At 38.1% G+C, this 17,812-nt stretch overlaps 1 pseudogene; it reads left to right on the top strand.

The window, feature by feature from the left end:
- Window positions 1-1,452: 1,452 nt before the first annotated feature.
- Window positions 1,453-17,317, top strand: LOC149552595 (protein-L-isoaspartate O-methyltransferase 2 pseudogene; annotated as a pseudogene).
- The last annotated feature ends 495 nt before the right edge of the window (window positions 17,318-17,812 follow it).

The raw sequence follows: 17,812 nt of genomic DNA, 5'->3' as shown, positions 1-17,812 counted from the left end.
ATAGACTCATCCCTAAATCAAGTGACCATCCTCATTGGGAAAGCCATTCTATGGCTCATATTCTCATTTGAGGGTTTCACTTTGTCTCTCATATATGTTATGGTTTTTATGCTAGTTAATGCCTTTGCTCTTGAATATATTAGTATTACTTGCTAACATATTTCTCATATACACATATCACCTCTTGTGATTGATATAACTTTACTACTCCTTCTAGACCTTATTGAATACTCTACTCTATTGCTATTCGCATTCGCTTTTCTCAAAACATTACATATCCATTGCTTCATATACGCATGCATTTTCATACATTGCAAATGATACAATACATTACATATATACCATTCCAATATTTACAATTACAAGGTCGACTAAAACACAAGTAAACAAAATATTACTGAGTTGGCCAAATAGTAGAAACTCGAGTTCTTTAAGTTGACTTGGTGACCTTCTGATACTCAGTGTCCACTGCATTACTCGGCATCATCATGCACTCGATAGAAGTAGAAGCTCGGTCTATACTAATCACACAAAGTAGCTTCAAACTCGGTAACAATTGAAGACTCGGTAGATATAGTGTCACTCGATAGATACTAAATCCTTTGTTTACCTTGCTTTCACTTGGTAAACATTACACATCCATCACTCAGTAGACACTGGCTTCTCATCACACAAACTAATGACTCGGTGAACACTATAGGCTCAGCAAACATTGTTGGAATACACACTCACTCGGTAGCTTCAGGAATGCTTAGTGTAAACTACTTAACTGAGTGATCTTACTTGGCAACCATTGAATGCTCGGTATAAACTATAGACTGAGTGATAAGCTCGGTAACCGTACATAATTGAATAAGTGTTGTCACTAATGACATATACAACATAATGTCAACAGAAGATTCATGGGTATGAACTACAAAAATATGAAAAATATATGCTCGAGCCATTCACATCTAAGGGTACGTGGATCTACATCTCAGTTTGTTCAATTTCCAAGTTTGAAGTCATGATATGCAGTTGTAAAAGCTTTTTTTGGTGATACATATGGAAATTCCTGAGAGCATGGAAGACCATCAGAACAATGTTCACACAAAATCTAGGCATCTTGACTTTAATTAATCGGGCTCAGCTTTGCTAAAGAAATTTATCTTAAAAAGTAGAGGGAGATGTGGACAGTGTATGTGAGTTGCATGACAAGTGCCATAATCTGGCCGAAATATTGAAATTGTTCAAGAGCCTAAAAAGCTTTGTATATTCATTGCATGGGTCCCTAGCACTCCATCCTATTAGCACAAGATTTGATTGAGTTTTCACACAATCTACGAATCTTCATAATTGGCTTCTTGTAGGTGTATGTGTAGAACACCAATTATATTTAAGAGGATGGCTAGGAAATGAAATCTGTAGGATGGGTGAAACTCGATTTTAAATTAAAATCCACCATATGCAAATATGTTGACTCAGACGCAGCCCAAAGATTACAGTGCAACTATATCTACTCCTCATATGTGTGCTTACTGTCTTGATTATTTGATGGATCACTTGAAGCCGAGCATGTCTGTACTTGAGGTTGGCTCTGGTTATGGATACTTTTTAGCTATTTTTTATTTGATGGTTGGATAAAATGGAAGAATTGTAGGAGTTGAACACATTCCTCAGCTTGTAAAAAAAGATCAGTTGGTTCAATAAAGAAGGGACCTGCTACTCGTTTGTTAGAGAAAGAGGTGTTAGAATCTGAAAAGATTAATAACCCAGAAAACTAGTGCAAAGAGTAAATGTCTAAACTATGAATGCAAATGATACAAAATCAAAATAGCATCATAGATTTAGTCTCCAAGAGAGTAATGCAAATGCTGGAAGCAAAATAGCATTAAGAGGATGCAAAAACAAGAGATGCAAATACAAGCCAGGTAGCATGCTTATATAGGCTAGGAAGAGGGAGGAGGTGTCAACACCAACCAATGAGGAGCAACCATCTATCAGACTAAAGATAGCAAAGTATCTTCCCAAGATAGCTAATGGATGCTCACATGTAGGAAGGTGACACCTCACAACCATTCACCTAATAAGACATGCTTTATTAACCTAAGCGAGATTATTAAAAAGTGTAGGAAAAACCTAGCAAAAAGGGAAAAATAAAAAACTACACTAACACCCCCCCATAAGCGAAGCTTAGGTGGATGTAGAAATGGGTCCCGGCAAGTCAAGCCTGATGAGGTACCCATGTACATAAGATTTCTCAAAAGAGAGAGAGAAAAGAAACCCCCGCACAAAAAAGTCAGGACTCTGAGTGAGAGGAAGAGGCCCCCCCAAAAGATGAAGCATCCCGCACCCCCAGTAAAGCTCGCAAATGAAGGAACTTGCTCTCAGTGAAGGGTTTGGTGAAGATATCAGCAACTTGCTCGGAAGTCGGACAATAGCGAAGGTCAAGGACATGACCATGGATGAGCTCCCGGATGTAGTGCATGTGGACCTCTATGTGTTTGGTCCATTGATGATGAACTGGATTCCGTGAGATCTGAATGGCACTCTGGTTGTCACAAAATATGACTGATGGCCATCTGATCTGGATACCAAACTCAGTGAGAAGATGTTGAATCCAAATGGCCTTAGTGGAAGCATTTACAGCCCCCCGATACTCAGCCTCAGTAGAAGACAAAGCAATAGCAGACTGCTTTTTACTCGACCAACAAACAGGACCTGACCCAAGTGAGAAGCTATACCCTGAAGTAGACTTGCGATCCTCAGAATCACCTGCCCAATCTGAATCTGTGTAGCCCACCAAATCAAGCTCAATACCTAGTGCATAGTGAATCTCACAACTATGAGAACCCTGAATGTAGTGAAGGATCCGCTTGGCTGCTTTCCAGTGTAACTCATGGGGCTCCTGCATGAATCGAGAGACCATGCCTACAGCATAGGAGATGTCAGGTCTCGTATGAGTCAGATAAATGAGACTCCCAACAAGTTGGCGGTACAAAGTGCCATCAACAAGTGGAGAAGAACATTGAGCCTCAAGTTTGACTCTAGAAAGGAAGGGAGTCGGAGCAGGCTTATAGTCAGTCATATGAAACCTCGAGAGTAAATCTAGAGCATACTTGGATTGTGTGATGGTGATCCCAGAAGGAGACTGAAGGATCTCAATCCCGAGAAAGTAATGCAACAAGCCCAAGTCAGTCATCAAAAAACTGTCCTGAAGGGCCACTTTGACAGCCTTAATGGTGGGTGAAGAACTTCCTGTGATCAGCAAGTCATCAACATACAAAACCAAAAATAGAAGTGAATCACCCTGTTGCAAAATGTACACATTAGGATCAGAATGGCACCGAGTGAACCCAACTAATAGAAGGAAGGAGTCCATCTTGGCATACCAGGCCCGAGGAGCCTGTTTGAGGCCATAGAGAGACTTTCGAAGATGACACACAAGTGAAGAATCCTGAAGGAAGCCCTGTGGCTGCTCCATGTAGATCTCCTCATGAAGGTCACCATGAAGAAAAGCACTCTTCACATCCATCTGATGTACTTCCCAATGATTAGCTGCAGCAATGGCAAGAACAATTCGAATGGAATTCATTCGGGCAACTGGCGCAAAAGTCTTAGAGTAGTCAATCCCCGGAACCTGGGAGAATCCTTTGGCAACCAAGCGAGCCTTGTGTTTGTCAACTGACCCATCTGCTGCAAATTTTGTCCGATAGATCCACTTACATCGAACAAGTTTTCTTCCTTTAGGAAGAGGGACAAGATCCCAAGTGTGGTTCCTCATCAAGGAACTATACTCTTCCTGCATAGCTGTATCCCACTCAGAAATACCAGAAGCCTCATGAAAGGACTGTGGATCTGAGGCAGTAGCAATGAAGACATGTGGAGCATCCTGGAATTGTGAACGAGTTCGCCTGGTGTGTGATGGATCCCCAACCCAATCACCTGTAGACTGCAAGGTCTGTCTAGCCCAAAGTGGGCAAGAAGATGGAGAATCTGGAGGGGAATCATTAACCTCTGAATGATGACTAGGAGAGGAAGGAGGTGAGTTCTCTGAATCACTTTCTGCATCAGAAGTAGAGGTAGAAGATTGTTCAGGTGAATCTGACTCATCAGAAGAACTGTCATGTATTCCAAGTGACTCTAATGTCAAGGTAGAAGTTGGAGAAGTGATAGAAAGTGAGCTTGAAGATCCCTCCTCAAACTGAACACTCCTCTCAATGAATAACTCATGTGTAGTAGGGTGGAGCAACCGATAACCCTTCACACCATCAGGATAACCTACAAATATGCAAGGTCTGCTTTGCGGATCCAAGGCCTTACGTTTCTCTGTAGGAATGTGGGCCCATGCAGGGGAGCCAAAAACTCGAAAGTGCTTAACTGATGATTTTCGACCGCTCCAAGCTTCAAAAGGAGTAACTCCCTTCAAGGCTCAGTGAGGAACACGGTTCTGGATATAACAAGCACAATTAATGGCTTCTGCCCAATACTGTGGTGCAAGAGATCTAGAGTGAATCATACAGTTTGCCATTTCCTTCAAGGATCTATTCTTCCGTTCTACAACACCATTTTGCTGAGGATTGTATGGAACTGAATGCTGTAAATCAATCCCCTCTGAAGTGCAAAATCTTTCAAACCGATGGTTGACATACTCACCACCATTGTCTGTGCGCAAAATCTTGATGGCTTTCCCAGATTGCTTTTCTACAAAATTTTTGAAGTCTTGAAAATGGTCAAATACCTCTGACTTCTGTTTGAGAAAGTACACCCATGTATATCAAGAAAGGTCATCAATGAATGTGAGGACATATCGGGCCCTGCTAAAAGAAGGATGTTGAAATGGACCAGCCAAATCACTGTGAACTAACTCTAGTATCTGTGAAGCTCTCCATGCCTTACTTTTGTCAAAATTTTCCTTAGGATGCTTACCAAGAATGCAACCTTGGCAAACACCTCCTGAGAATTGAACCGAAGGCAACCCTGTGACCATGCTCTGCTGGTTGAGCTGATGCAAATAGCGGAAGTTAAGATGGCCAAACTGCTCATGCCATAATTTACTCACATCATTAGAGTGAGTGAGCAAAACAGATGAAGGAGGATCAGGAACAAAGTGAGAAAATAGATAGAGCCGTGACTGATGATCTGCTCTCCCAACTGCAACTACAGAATCACTATGCAACTCACGTATCTCCATTGAATCTCAACCCGCTTGCCTAAACCTGTGTGAGTGATTTGGTATATTGATAGGAGATTAGTTGATAATGAGGGTACACAAAGAACATCATGGAATGTTCCATCCCCCACATCAACAGACCCTCTCCCACACACCTCAATAGGAGTGTCATCACCCATCAAAATAGAAGGCATAGTACATGGCTCTAAGGATGCAAGTTCTTCCTTAGATGAAGCCATGTGGTGTGAAGCACACGAATCAAGAACCCAAGTGGATGGTGAGGAAGCAACTGCAACAAGAGATTTGCCCTTTCCTTTCCCCTTGTTGTTTTCTTTTGCCTTTGTTAGACCCTTCATTAGAACTTTGTTTGATAGACTCAGGAACACTGATATTATTCTTCTCAAGAATGTATGTTAAGTGATCAAGTTGTTTCTGCAAACATTTATGTTCATCATGACCAGGTCTTTTACAATAGGCACATTTGACCTTTTCTTTCTTAGGCTTATCACCCTTGGAATATGGTGTATCAATAGTTTCTTTTGAAGAAACCAGCATCTGATCCTTCTTCTCCTCGCTATTCTTTTGTTTCTTGTCCTTACTATTGTTGTTACTACTTTGTCCTTGTTCTTTTGTGCCTTGGTTGGCAGCCAAGGCATGTGACTTAGAGGACTTAAGAATGCCCATCTGGATTAGCTTGTCCTATTCTCGAGTGAGGTTGACAGAAAAATCATCTAGAGATGGCATGGTGAATTGAGTACCAAGTGCACCCTTAGTAGCATAGAAGGTAGAGACAAACACAGAATATTCTGAACTTAGCTTAGAGAGAATACTGAGAATCAGTTGTTCATCTTTCTTTTCAATTCCACATTGTTTTAACTGCAGCCTTAGTGATTTCAATTTGGTGAAGAAATCTTGGATTGTGTTGAAATTGCCTGGGCTCAAACTAATTAATTCATTTTCCAACATATGACCCCTCATTGAATCTTGTGTGCCAAATAGTGTTTCTAGCTTTGTCCATACTTCATTTGGTGTATCCAAAGACTCAATGTGAAATAGCAAGTCAGGAGAAACAGACAAAAACAATGTTCCAAATGCCTCATCACATTTGTTAAACCACTTAGGCTTATCTTCATCTTTAGCAGGTTCAGTTTCAAGTCCCATAGTTATCCTATTTAATCCAGCTTTCTTTAAGTGAATTCTCATGCATGATTTCCACTCAAAGTAATTGTATGGAGTTAGGATGGGTATATTTGTCTGTTCCATGACGAAGAAATGCTAAAAAGAAGAGAACCCAGCCACGACAATGCCCCCTCCCCCTTTTTACTCAATCAAAGAACCCCCCCCCCCCCAAAGAAATATGATTTGGAACTTTATTTTAGTGCATTTACAACTACCACTAGAAAGAGATACTTAGTGGTCTTGATTTCAATGCATTACAAATCCTCATGAAAAGCATATGCTAAAAGTGAAACTTGGGTGTAATCACCTAAAAATGGTCATCTAGACTATTAGCCCCCTTTTCAACATTTTGGCTAAATTAATTTAATCACTTACCTAAGCCAAATTGCTAATAATCAATTTATTTGATTATAACCTATAGTTTGACTATGCTATCCTAAGTTCATTATTTGATTAAAAGAACATGTCCCCTTTTAATTAAATAAAAGACCCCATTCTTCTAACCCACTTAAAGTGCACACATAAAGTCTTTTTTCTATTTTGCAATTAAAAGAAAAGGCTTTGTGACTTTTGTCTTATATGACAAGTCAACTTATATTCTATTGGTTGATTTGTGTGTGCACATGGATCACTCCTATTTTCGAATTCCACCGTTGATCATCCACCATCTTCATCTTGATCTCCACCGTCCATACATCTTTAAAAGGGAGAGAGCTTTCCCCCTCAATCCATCCATCTTTTGAACATTGTTATGCTGCAGGTTTTCTAATAGGTTTCTTTGGAGCTTTGTGGAGAACTTCTATTTCTTGTCTACATTCTCTCATACCATAGCATTTTAGCTTAGATTCATTTGCATGTTAGTTTAGCTTCTATTTTGCAATAATCTATCTCACATAGCTTAATATTTGGATTGTAACACTCTCATTCATATTTTAGCAAAGCTCCATTTTGCATTCTCATCTTAGCTTAATCTTCATTTGCATTGCATCCTTGAGGAACTCCTTGGGACATTTGCATTCTTGCATCTTGTCTTTGGAACCTCCCATTGCATGGTTTACTAGCAAGAAGAGTATCTCTAAGGCTCATCTGAGAGCCCTTGAACTTGAAATACACTCTCTTGCACTTTGTGGATAGGGAGCTCTAAGCCGGCATCCGAACATTCCAAACTCATGGAATCGTTTGGATAGAAGGGTTTAGAGTGGGACACTTTCGAGTGTACATTTTTGGCGCCCACCGTGGGGCTTGAATCAAATTTTTAGCTCCATTTGCTTTCATTTCTTATCTCTAGTTTTTTTTACAGCAGCATATTGGGTCTAATCAAATGCTTTTGTAGAATTATCACTTTGATTTTAAGGCCAAGCCATAAGTAAATTGGTTTGAAGGCCAAAAACTTAGTTGGTTTAAAGATTTGATCATATCTTTTAAACCGCTTGGAGTTTGGTTCTGAAATTTTTTTTGCAGGTTGGATATATGCTCAAAATGTCTCACTCTGATTTGTAGAGCATTTTGACGTGATTTTCGGGAGTTGTGAGTTTTTCTTTGTTTTTCATAAAAAGTCGTTTCTGATCGCAAATCAGCGATTTTTTTAAAAAAACTTACATTTTCAGAAAGGTTTTTCAATTCTAATGGGGGTTCTCTCTTTGTGTTTTGAATTCTGAGATCGTATTAAGGATAAAAAATTCGATTTGATAAATTTGGCCTGTTTTGACAAAATCAATCTCTAGGGAGTAAATGAAAATATTTTTTAAAATTTCTTGCATTTTTGGAAAGCTCTCTGATTTTTAACAGGGGTCTCTTTTTTTCATTTTCATTTTTGGATACGAAATCATAGCAAAAAAGTCCAATCTTGTTGACTAGGTCAAAACCGAAGAGTTAAAATGAAAGCATTTGTGATTAACTTGCACTTTCTTTGCATGTACTTGGTTGGAGGATAAATTAGATTTTTGAAGCAACTCACCACTTTTTATTGCAGATTTTTATGTTATTTCACACTAACTTTTGTTGCTAACAAGTTGTGATTTCAGGTTGCCATCCTTGTGAAAAAAATTGAAACATTGCATAAAAAGAACGCATGTCAAAGCTTCAAATGCACAAGGGCTACTAACGATTGTTTGCAGGGCTGCCCAAAGCATAAAAACCCAAATTTCTTGTTTTTTTTTGTTTTCATGTGTGGCATTGAATAATTGTTCATTTTTCATAGGCACATAAAACTTGTGATTGGAGTCTTTTGGTAATAGGAGAGTATGCTCTTCACCCTTGTGGTGAATCAGAAATCTTGACTTGCCATTTGGTTTCAAAAGCAAGGGGTAACTGAATCTTTCTGGCGTGTTTGGGAGAAAATGATTGGAATAGGAGAGTATGCTCTTCACCCTTGTGGTGAACCAGAAATCTTGACTTCCAAAATTTGATCCACTTTGTGTAGTTAGAATCCTTTAGAGGGCCTGCTCTCGGACAACCTAAGAGGAACGACCCAAGTGGGAACAAGCCGATTACCTGGCTCTTCCAACCCACTATAAACTCAAGGCTATCAAGGACACAAAACTTTGGTAGACATAGTGTTTGTCTTCGCCTAGTGTGATCGCTTATGGGATTTCGACCATAGGGAGATCACTAGGCAAGAATGCTTAAGGTACTCTTGTGATCGCGAGATCGGTTACTCATCGCAAGGTGAGGTGTCCCGTAATTGGGAGCAAGAGGAACACTATGAACGGAAGCCCGATCTAAAAACTCTAAGTTAGTAACTACCTTTTTTTTTAGCCGCTCAACTTTTTGGTGCAAGGATCGATCCTAGTGGACTACCCGGATCACCCCAAGATTTTACACTCACCATATGTGTTCCCTTGGTTGTGCTTATGGCACTTCCATGAAAAAGCCAATATCTCTTGTGGGAAACCACTTGGTGTGAGGCAAAGGAGCATCAAGTGTGGGCCAAGTTGTTGAGTAATGAACCATGACTTCTAGGTAGATATTGCTTGATGTGTTCTCGAATGTGGTATACCTGTGAAAATCTTTTGAACATACACATGACGATAATTCTAGGGAATTCTTTTGAGACCTCAGATATGCTTATATCATGCAAGGTTGCTTTGTCCCTTGCTTGATTGTTTGAAGACTACTCCATGTGTCACTATCTTGCTTGGAAAGAAATTGTTTTTGAACATCAAACTTGTTATGCTATCAACTATTGTCAATCTTTGTCAACCAAGTCAAAACATCAAATGCAAACATTTTCTTGTGTTGCTTGCTAAGGGGAGTCTCATCATTTGACTTTGATTTGCTATGTCTCTAGTTTTTGAACATGCTTAAAGTGGTTCTTTGGTCTTAGTGCTCTTGGTATTTTTGTCTTCATGGTCTATGCATGCTTGCTAGTTATCCTTTTGCTAAAACGGTTACGTTGATTTCTTGACTACACTCTTGGGTTGGAGAGTTGTTCACTTGTCACCCTGCTTGCTCTATCTATTTGGCTATTTGGGCATCTTGCCTAGCTATTGACTTGAGTCATTCATGTCGTAAGTTTCTTGGACATATTGTTTGACAAGTCACTTTAATCTCTCTCTACTATCTTGGCAAGTGAACACTCTACCTCCTATAGTTTCAAAATCAAGTTATCTTCTAAGCTCTTTTATGCTTGGCTTTGCATCTAAAACTATGGCATTCAAAGCTTGTGCTATCAAATCTAGGCCAAATCTAGATGATCATGATATCCTCCATGTCACTAAAGAGTTTCAAGATCTATATGCACAATACAAAGAACTAGAAGAGACAAATGATCTTTCTTACCTTCATCTCTCTAAGTGCATGATAGAAATGAAGTCTAAACTTGAGAAAAGGTTAGAGGAGAAGATTGCATCATTACATGAATCTTCCTTAAGGTCTTTACATGCATGTGAGTCACCTTCTTTGAAGTCATCCTCTTCTTCTAAGTCTACATGCTCTACTTCAAGACATCAAATGTCTTCATCTTCTAGATCTAAAGACCTTTGTAGAGAACAAGCACTTGAGCCTATGCCAAAATTTCATGATGGACCTATCTTTGACGAAGATAATGATGAAGACATGAATGAATGCTATTCACTTGAGAAACAAAAAGAAGATCCTAGACATATTTTTCAGAGGACTTTTACTCCTTTGGAACATTCTTATGATGACATTTTGCAAACACTTCTTGAAACTAAGCTCATCATGTTGCCTAAGTCTAGCTCCTATGGAAATCCTTTCTTGGATGCTTATTGTGCTTATCATCAATCTAATGACCATGCTACTTCTGATTGTATAGAGCTTAAACATAAAATCCAAGATCTCATTGATGATGAGATTGTTGATCTTGGAACCTCTAGTGACTCATGTGGTGAAGATACTTCTCTTGAGCAAGATTACATTGATGAACCTATGTCTAGTAGTGGCTTCATTACATCTTCCACTTCTTCCAAAACTCATGCATCTCCCAACACCTCAAAGCTTTCAAACATGCCTCCATCAAATAAAGAACCTAATGCTTTCCACATTGACTACGTGTATCCTCAAGGGCTACCTCTAAAAGAAACTCAAGCTAACCTTCACTTGGCTGCAAACCTTTTCCATGCTACTAATCCTAAACATCCTCAACCTTCATGCACTACTATACCTAATCCAAGCAACACTCCATTCACTCTTCATTCTCCCTTGTCCTTAGAAGTGGCTCCGTGTCAAGAGGACTCTCAAAAAGAAAAAACTATAAATGTCAAGAAAGATCAAGATCAAGCACCCTTTCATCTCTTTCAAGATTTTTCCCCTCCATATCCTATATCTTGTCGACCTCCTAAGTTTGATGAAGATACCACTTCCACTATCTCCCTTGAGCTTACTGAAAATTATGAGAAAAGTTCTCTTCCTATGCTATCCAAAGCTACTTGTCAAGATCAAAGTGTCCCCTCGTGTTCTACTTCTCCATATCCACTTCAAAATTTTACTCAAGCTTCAAGTGCTCCTATTAAAAATGTTGCTCCTGTAAAAGCTACTCATGAGTCTATTGATGGCTTTGACCACGTTGCTCACTCTAAAGATGTTGATGTCCCTTTTCACTATCCATTTGCATCTCCTAAGTCTATCCTTGGTCCTTATCCATCAAAGCTAAAGCCTTCAAACCTTCCATCTATATTGGGACCTTATGTTCCATCATCTCCTACATTTTCCACTCCTAGCTCTCTCGTCATACCTCAAGATCAACAAAGACACTCATCCTTGATGACTTTTCACCCATCTATCCACCTAAACCAGTCATATCAGCCTTATTCATCCACAAATCCCAAGTTCTTTGGAAGTGAGAATAAACATAAGAATCCATTGAAAAAGAAAGATCACTATGTCCCATCTAATCGACATATGAATGCTAAGAAGGAAAATGCACAAAAGAGACTACAAAGGTCCACTGTTAAGAGAGCTAAATCAAAGCAAATGTGGGTTCCTAAATCCATCATTGAGGAAATGCAATCTCAAGCACCCAAAGAACAAGGAAAATCTAAAGCTATATGGATTCCCAAGTCTCTTTTAAAAGACTTGAAGATTGAAAATACTTCAAAGTTGATATTCAAACTTTCAAAGGCTTCCATTCCATCTTCTTCCAAAAATCTTCCTAAAAATATTCCAAAGCCTTCCACTCCAACTTTTTCCAAATCTCTTCTACCACCTCATGCATCTAAACCTCAAGCTACTTCATCCATGATTCCTCCATTGTTCCAATACCCTTCAAGGTGTGTGTCAATGTTGATCTTGTCCAATATTTTAGCTACCCACATGAAATCCTCTAAAGCTTACACTTACTTTCTATACATGAACTATTATCCTCCATATATTCTTCCTACTACCATTTCCCTTTCATCACCCTATCAACATCTTTGAGCATACCTTTCTATGGTCTTGGCTTATCATGACTTATCTTTTCTATAGGAGCATTATCTACATTCAAATAGCTTCAACTCTTTCTAAAAATTCAAAAAAGAAAAAGAAAAAAAGAAAAAGAAAAAATGAAAATGTGCCTTGGTGAAAACTACTTCTTGTGGCACCTTGGATAAGTACCATGATGAAAACTTGGCAAACAAGCATCATGCGTAATTCTTTCACCATCCATCTATCCGCTCTTCTCTCTTTGATCTTGAAAATGTTGAGTTATCTTTGCATATTGGTTATCTTATCCATGAGATTCTCTATTTGTGCCTTCTCATTCCCTCATAGCCTCTATCTTGAGCTTTATTTTTATTGCTCTATCCCATCGCTATCCTATCTAGTTGACCCCTTGGTCTTGATCATAATAAATGAAACATGGTTCTCATAGGTCTCTTGACATGGCTACTCTTTTGGACTACATGCTTCATGCTATCTCACTTGTTGGCTTATTGCTTATCCTACATGCTATCTTTCTCATTACTTCCATTGTTTATCCAGAATATGCTTCATATGACCATTTCACCTCTTTCCCTAGCTTGGGTAATCTTGAGGAGTCATTCCTTGAGGATCACTTTCACTTGCTTCATACTCTTTTTTCATCCATCTTTGCTTATCCATTGGCTCATTGCTCCATCATATCCTATACCTTGCTAGACATTGGGAGAAAATGATGTGATCTTGCTTGAGAACTAGTGATATCTAAAACCTTCTAAAAAATTCCAAAAAAAAAATCATATATGATCTTGAAAAAAATCCTAAAAATCAAAAAATGTCCTGAAAAAATGATCATCTTAGTGAAAACCTCACTTTGATGTATCACCAAAAAAAAATAAAAAAAAATAAAAAATAAAAAATCTATCAATGTGGTGAAAACCTGGAAACAGGCGCTACTTGAAACCCTTGCACCTATGTCTATCAGTCTCAATCATCCACTTCGCTACACATTTCCTGGCTTGGAATTGTTTCTTGTCCTCATCTTGGGGCATAGCTACTTAGCCTATTGAGGTATTCTTGTGCATTAGGGTTTCTTTGACAACTCACAAAATAGTGTTTCTCAACACTTCCCCCACTTTGACATCAAGTGTTTTTTTAACACTTTACAGATAGTTTACCTACGGTCTTCGATGTCGCGATATCTCACTATCAGAATCAAGTCTAGAAGAAATGGCCAAGTGACTTACACACACGCACTTTAACACTTAAATGACTGAGCTATGCTGACATTTATCTACTTTGTGTGCTGTCTATGATGATTTCTTTGCCATGTATTCCCTCCCTAATAGTCTTTCAAGGATGTCATTGACTAGAAGACTGGGGGCATGGGACATATTTTCTTGATTTCTGCTTGTGGGTATACTTTTGTTTGTCTATAGTGTTGTAAGCATTCATGCTTGTCCTATTCAACACTTTGACTTATAAATTTATCATCCTTGATTGTTTTGCAAGATCGCACTCAGGGTTTATCCTGGCGCTTATGCCTTGATACAGGTGTAATCTTGCTATATTAAACTTAGGGAATCTAATCGTGTAGTTATCTTGACTTACATGTCTCTGATGCTTAGATTGGATTTCCACATACCTATCTAATATCGATCATATTCATATCCTCATAGTTATACTAGTGATGGTTGTATGATCTCATGATGTCCCTAATAAATGCTCAATGATGAAATTAAGAGTCTAAATGTTATACACTTCTTGCTGGTAAACCACTTTGCATATTAGCTTGCATTTTAGGTTCATTTTCTAGCTTAGTCTTGCATTCTTGCATATGGGGAGAGCTCTCTCTTCATCTTTTTGTGGACATATCAACTAACTCCTTTCATATATTTCTTTATTTTCTTCTTGTTCATGTCTTTTCACCTTCTTAATCTTTCACTTCATCTCTTTTCTATCTTATCATCACATTATATAAAGTTTTGACCTCTTAAATAATTTTGACGTCCTAGATTCATTTTCGGGATCGAAATCCAAATTCGAGTTCATCTTGATGGTCAAAATTGTCTTTTAAAATTCTACTTTCTTCTAAGCAGTTAGCTGACCTTTTGAGGTCTAATCTCCGAATCATCACTAGGGCATCTTCATTTCTTCATGTCTTCATCATTTCCATACTTCATATCTACTTAAATTCACTATTTCATGTCTAAAATCACCTTTCTACTCATTTCGACCTTATTTTTATGCTATATCCTTCAAGGTCAACTCTAGTCAAACTGGGGCATTTTATCAATTTTTTTTATATAGTCATTCTTGGGTTCTAATCATCTATCTGTCATCTTGGACATTGCTATATTCTAATTTTCTCATTTCTAGCCAGTTTTTGCATCCCCTTACCTCATTTCAATTTCGATCCCGAGGGGGCAGAAATACTCTATCACTGCTTAGGAGCATTTGTTTGATCTTCTCACTTGCTCTCACTCTATCTGCTTTTCTAAGTGTTAGTATTCTTCTTGAATTCTAACATCATCTCTTCCTAGTGTTCAGTACTATTGCTATCAGGCTGTGCATTTAGGACTTGCTATCTATTTCTGCATTTCACTCTTCGAAATTAGACATCTATATCTATCATCGCCTACTTGGCTTCGATTTTCTTTGACATAATGTGTTCCCAGATCGATCACACATTAGTCAAAGAGGGGCAAATGTAATCACCTAAAAATGGTCATCTAGACTATTAGCCCCCTTTTCAACATTTTGGCTAAATTAATTTAATCATTTACCTAAGCCAAATTGCTAATAATCAATTTATTTGATTATAACCTATAGTTTGACTATGCTATCCTAAGTTCATTATTTGATTAAAAGAACATGTCCCCTTTTAATTAAATAAAAGACCCCATTCTTCTAACCCACTTAAAGTGCACACATAAAGTCTTTTTTCTATTTTGCAATTAAAAGAAAAGGCTTTGTGACTTTTGTCTTATATGACAAGTCAACTTATATTCTATTGGTTGATTTGTGTGTGCACATGGATCACTCCTATTTTCGAATTCCACCGTTGATCATCCACCATCTTCATCTTGATCTCCAACGTCCATACATCTTTAAAAGGGAGAGAGCTTTCCCCCTCAATCCATCCATCTTTTGAACATTGTTATGCTGCAGGTTTTCTAATAGGTTTCTTTGGAGCTTTGTGGAGAACTTCTATTTCTTGTCTACATTCTCTCATACCATAGCATTTTAGCTTAGATTCATTTGCATGTTAGTTTAGCTTCTATTTTGCAATAATCTATCTCACATAGCTTAATATTTGGATTGTAACACTCTCATCCATGCTTAGAATAGCTGCAATTTTCATATTCATTCTAGTTTAATTTTTAGTTGCATTGCATTCTTGAGGAACTCCTTGGGACATTTGCATTCTTGCATCTTGTCTTTGGAACCTCCCATTGCATGGTTTACTAGCAAGAAGAGTATCTCTAAGGCTTGGCTGAGAGCCTTCATGCTGAAATACTAACTCCTTGCACTCCGTGGATAGGGAGCTCTAAGTCGGCATCCAAGTATTCCAACTCATGGAATCGTTTGGATAGAAGGGTTTAGAGTGTGACACAAATCGAGTGTACATTGGGCACAATAATCAATAAAACAAATAGCACCACTGCGATCTACTCGAAAAATTATGCACTTTCAAAAAAAGAATCGCCTCGATACGAGGTCGTATGAGAAAGTTATGATCCTCCAAAGTTTCCAAAATGAGAACTGTGCACAGTCACGGCTGAGAATCTGCAATTTTTGAAGAATTCATGCATGAAAATCAAAAAATAACTCCACTAGTGGATAGAGCACAAAAAAATAGCCAAGTTCATAATAAGAATCATCAAAATTGGAGTCCGTATGAGCAAGAACAAGACATTTGAAAACTGCATTCAAATCTGCGGCTGCCAACGGAGAGGGGTATGGCTGTAGCTTTGCATGCTCAATTCTGAAAAATATACAACTGGCATGCAAAATATAAATGATACCCAGATGGTTTTTCGAGGCTGCGAACAAAACCCAGAAAGCGTTTTTCTTGTTGATGAACAGAAGATGTTTCTGTAGTGTAAATCAGACGCCTTTAACAGTAAAAAACGGCTCCAAAAATCAGAAAACGACCCCAGCAACCAAAATATGGCATGCAAATGCTGGATCAGCTTCTTAAGTCCATCAATGGCATGCTGGAACCTGCAAAACTGATTGAAAACTCCAAATATTCAAGTTGGTTGTCAGATTTGAGATTGAAACCCCAGAGAAAAACTGTTTTTGTCAAAACTTTTCTGATTCTCAGGATCATCCAAAGATGCAAGAGAAGAGCATACTTCATTTTTCAAAAAACTACAATAAAGTTTATTTGCCCCCCCCGAATCTCTCAAATAAGGAAACTAAAATCTACTCTTGCACATAGAAAAGCTCTGATACCATGTTAGAATCTGAAAAGATTAATAACCCATAAAATTAGTGCAAAGAGTAAATGTCTAAACTATGAATGCAAATGATACAAAATCAAAATAGCATCATAGAGTTAGTCTCCAAGAGAGTAATGCAAATGCTGGAAGCAAAATAGCATTAAGAGGATGCAAAAACAAGAGATGCAAATACAAGCCAGGTAGCATGCTTATATAGGCTAGGAAGAGGGAGGAGGTGTCAACACCAACCAATGAGGAGCAACCATCTATCGGACTAAAGATAGCAAAGTATCTTCCCAAGATAGCTAATGGATGCTCACATGTAGGAAGGTGACACCTCACAACCATTCACCTAATAAGACATGCTTTATTAACCTAAGCGAGATTATTAAAAAGTGTAGGAAAAACCTAGCAAAAAAGGAAAAATAAAAAACTACACTAACAAGAGGCACTCTCCATTCATGTGGTAGATGGGAAAAAGGGATTTCTGGATGCAATACCCTATGATGCTATCCATGTTGATGCAACAACAAAACTACCAAAAACTCTAGTTGATCAGTTAAAGTCAGGAGGAAGAATGGTTATTCCAGTTGTTGATAGCTTGATGATCATTGAAAAACTTGAAGATGGTACAATTCATGAACACTCTACAATGGAGGTCAGATATGTTCCTCTTATATAAATAATGTGTCATCAGTGAAGTTAGGAAGTGCAGAATTATAATCTTGACAAGTTTCCTATAGATGTGGTTGACAAGTATAAAAATCAAAACTTGAATGTGCAACCCCTATGTAGTCATGAATTAACAAAATTGGAACTTCCAAGGGAAATATTTTAATCACCAGTAATGATTGGTGGCCTCATGTTTATTGGTTGTCACGATGATCATGTTTATGGTATTAGCATAGTAACTTGAAAAGAAGAATATTTCATTAAGGTTAGAGGGGCATCAGTTCATTTCCACGTAGGTAAGTATAGATTTTGTGCATGCAAGGAAGATGATGATATTGAGAGATATAGATATCCTTCAAAGTAAAGATTGAGATAAGTGGCAACCCCCTTTAGTGGAAGAAAGAACATCACCATTCCAAGTGCAATCATTATAATATGAAATCCTCATTTTCAAATTATATGCCACCTGTCATCATGCATATATTATAGGGGCCTCGTATTAGCA

This window comes from Cupressus sempervirens, chromosome 6 (genome assembly GCF_028749045.1).
Source record: "Cupressus sempervirens isolate cs-2001-9-10 chromosome 6, ASM2874904v1, whole genome shotgun sequence".
Taxonomy (NCBI): Eukaryota; Viridiplantae; Streptophyta; class Pinopsida; order Cupressales; family Cupressaceae; genus Cupressus; species Cupressus sempervirens.
Note: the sequence above shows the minus strand (reverse complement) of the source record. Positions and strands in the feature narration are given on the sequence as shown.